Source organism: Gossypium hirsutum, chromosome D01 (assembly GCF_007990345.1).
Source record: "Gossypium hirsutum isolate 1008001.06 chromosome D01, Gossypium_hirsutum_v2.1, whole genome shotgun sequence".
NCBI classification, from domain to species: domain Eukaryota; kingdom Viridiplantae; phylum Streptophyta; class Magnoliopsida; order Malvales; family Malvaceae; genus Gossypium; species Gossypium hirsutum.
In genome coordinates, this window is record NC_053437.1 from 33,343,318 (window position 1) to 33,347,258 (window position 3,941).

The following is a 3,941-nucleotide window of genomic DNA, read 5'->3' on the forward strand; positions in this document are numbered from 1 at the left end:
TTGGTAAATGATAATATTATCCGGAAATTTACACATTTTTACATACCCTTTTTAATTTAAAATCATACAGTTTTGATAAAATTCTTGTTGAAGAAATAATTAATTTTTACAAAATAATTAACGTGCACTTAAAATATGAACATGTTAAACTTTAGTTAATTTTATAATTAATTTTGATGAATTTTGGTTATTTTCGATAGATTTGCACAAAGGGCGAAAAATGACTCGATAAACACCGCTAGAAGCGCAAAACCGAGAAGCAATTTGAAGTATCAAGGTGAACTAAATTTTAGCCTAAGACAGTCCAAAATTATATGTATTAATTCATAATATAATTAATTTTAATTTATATCCAATTTAATTTGGGTTAATAAATTATTATTAATTAATTATGAAAAAGTGGTCCAGTTGAACTGAACCGACCAGGAAATGGTCAGCCCAAAAACCATCCCAAGAGCTGACCCAAATTAGTTTATTAGCTGATTATTTAAGCTTGCAAAGAGGCCTTTGAATACTTGTTCAAGTTGCATTCAAACCCTTCCACAATTGGTGGCTTTATAGATTTGCCCCAAGCCTAAATTAGCAAAGTTGAAACTATCAACCTTGCCACATGTGTGGCCGGCCAAGGGAGGGCTCTTTGGATCATAATTTTAGCAGCCCTCCTCAGCTATAGAAACCCCCTTAGGATGGCCATTTTAGAAACATGCCTCAAGCGTTCACATCTTTCCTCTCTTCTCTTCACTTTCTCTCTTCTTTTCCATTCCAAAATTCCCTTGCTTTCTTGCCGATTTCTCCTATTGGGAAAGGGGCATTCATCAGCTATTTGAAGAAGTAATTAAGTGTTTGTAGCATCCTTGGTTGATGAGGACAACGGAGAAGGAAGAACGGAGCAACTAGTCAAGCCACAGAAAAACACCGGATTTGATTCTTGTTCCCTATCTCTTTAATTTTTGTTGTTGTTATGTTGAACATATCTATGAATATTTATGTTGTTGGAATGGTTAATTTAATCAATTTAGCTTAAATCTAATTCGTGTTAGGTTTATTACATTTCATTTGTTAAAATTATTGAAATTATGTTTATGTTGTTATAGGCCTCGGTAAGATGCTTGATTGAGTAAAATCATGACTAAGTTATTCTTGCATTAAAATTGTTAGGTAACTAATGAATTAATTATTTAATCAGATTGAAATTGTAATTAATGGCCACAACACTTAATCAGTGCATGTTTAATAATCTAAGGTAGCTGAGGGTTAGATTAGCAACGGTATCTGATGATACATTTACCTTGCATAACTTGCAAGATTATTGTGATTAAACTGTTTCAAGATAAGGATACTTTGTTACCTCACATAGTCTTTTATGTGCTTATTAAATTGAGTTAATTGTTTGAATTGACATAGGGATATGTACAAGAGATTATTTTGATTTAATAAGTATGTATGTACAATAACATATTTGCCTATTAAGATTTTTTTAATCGGTTGAATTGACATAGGGATATAGTCAAAAGATAAATGGATTTTGGTAGGTGAGTATGTTTATAAGTTAGCAAATTACCAAGTTGCCATGAACTTATTCGTAACAATATAAACATGAGTTTAATAATTCTAAGTTAAGAAACGTAATTAATCTAACACAATTATGTCATCTTGATTAAAATTGTATTTTGAAATCGTGCATTTGAGATTTATTTATTTAGTTCACTTAGTTTAAAATCTTAGTTTTGAATCACCCTCTTCAAACAAAATATTTTTCTTCACCAAAGTGTTTTAAATAGTATTCATAAATGATTCTTTTCATAGTCCTTGTGGGTATGATAACTCAACATTTACTTGTCACTTTATTACTTGTTGCGATTGTGTACACTTGCACATTTTGTCATTCCAAGTTTTTGGCACCATTGCCGAGATTGTGTTTTAAAAAAGTCATTATTTGTGAAGTTGTTAGTTTTGCATTTTGGTTTATTTTTCTGTTAAAATTTTAACTTAGTTAATTTTTCTGTGATTATTTTAGGTGTTTATGAGTATTGACCGAATCATTGATTTACTCCCTGTAGACCCTAAGATTGAACAAACTTTTCGACAGCAAAGAAGACAAGTAAGTCAAAGAAGGACTGAAGAGATGAACTTCGAAAATCTGAATCAAGAAAACAGATCAAACCTTGCTCAAATCCTATCCTTATTGCTGATGATAGGGATAGAGCTTTAAGTCAGTATGTCATGCCAGTATTTCATGATCTTAATCTGGGTATTAGGAGACCCAAAATTGAGGCACAACAGTTCGAGTTGAAGCCAGTCATGTTCCATATGCTTTAGACAGTGGGCCAATTCAGTGGAATGCCTACCGAAGATCCTCACCTATACTTAAGACTGTTTATAGAGGTAAGCGATTCTTTCAAGTTAGCCGGAGTACCCAAAGATACATTACGATTAAAGCGGTTCCCAAATTCACTAAGGGACAGAGCTCGAGCTTGGTTGAACTTATTACCACCAAACTCAATTTCAACAAGGCAAGAGTTAGCAGAAAAATTCCTTATGAAGTATTTCTCGCCTAGCAAGAATGGTAAGTTGAGGAATGAGATCACTGGTTTCCAACAAATGGTCGATGAGTCATTGTATGAGGCATGGGAAAGGTACAAAGAATTATTAGGAGAGTGCCCTCATCATGGAATCCCACATTGCATACAACTTGAGACATTTTATAATGGTCTCAATGCTCACATGAGGATGGTAATGGACGCTTCTGCTAATGGTGCTCTCCTTTCTAAGTCTTATAATGAGGCTTATGAAATCATTGAGAGGATTTCCAGTAACAATTATCAATGACCAACCAATCGAACAACGTCAGGAAGACAAGTCGCTGGAATACATGAAGTAGATGCTCTTACTTCACTCGCATCTCAAGTATAATCAATATCCTCAATGTCAAAAAATATTACTACTAATGAGTGTAATAGTTTTGCAGTACAGCCATTGAATCAATTTGAAAATGTAGGCTGTGTTTATTGTGGGGAAGGACATTTGTTCGAAGAATGTCCATCGAACCCAGAATCTGTGTATTACGTGGGTAACTAGAACCAAAATCAAGGAAGGCAAGGGCTGCAATCAAATTTCTATAACCCATCATGGCGAAACCACCCGAATTTTTCCTGGAGTAACCAAGGGGAAAGGACCAGTAACAATTATATCCAACGTAGATCGACCCAGCCACCTAGTTTTTCCCAACAAGCTCAGAAACTAAACCAAGCTGAACCGTCCAATAGCCTAGAGAATCTATTGAAGGCATACATGGTGAAAAATGATACCTCTCTAAGGAATTTGGAGAACCAAGTGGGCCAGCTTGCAACTGAACACACAAACCGACCACAAGGTGCTTTACCTAGTGATATGGATAATCTGAGGAATCCAGGGAAGGAGCATTGTAAAGCGTTGACATTGAGGAGCAAAAAGACTTTAAATCCCAATTTCGTCGAAGTTAAGAAGGAGCCAGCTGACGCTCAAGACTCAGAGGAAGTTCAACTGAGTGTTGAAATTCCAGTTTCACCGAAAATTGACTTTGAAAAATCCGACAAGGTAACTTCTAAACCAGCTAATTTTGATCAACTAATAACTTCGTTAGATGCAGAATTACCATAGAAAATGAATCAATCAGTTTTAGTAAAGAAACCTTCACCACCCTACCCTCAATGACTTCAAAAGCAGAAGCAAGAAATTCAATTCAAGAAGTTCCTAAACGTACTCAAGAAACTTCATATCAACATCCCGTCGGTTGAAGCACTTGAAAAAATACCGAACTACATCAAATTTATGAAAGATATCCTGTCTAAAAAACGAAAGGCTTGGAGAATTTGAGACGGTAGCCCTAACGAAGGAATGCAGTACATATCTTCAAGATAGACTACCCCTAAAATTAAAGGATCTTGGATATTTTACCATAC

At 34.7% G+C, this 3,941-nt stretch overlaps 1 non-coding gene across 1 annotated transcript; it reads right to left on the reverse strand.

The window, feature by feature from the left end:
* Positions 1 to 2,568: 2,568 nt before the first annotated feature.
* LOC121214381 (small nucleolar RNA R71) lies at positions 2,569 to 2,675 on the reverse strand. The gene has a single exon (XR_005909964.1). It is a non-coding gene; the product is annotated as a small nucleolar RNA R71 (small nucleolar RNA).
* Positions 2,676 to 3,941: the final 1,266 nt, after the last annotated feature.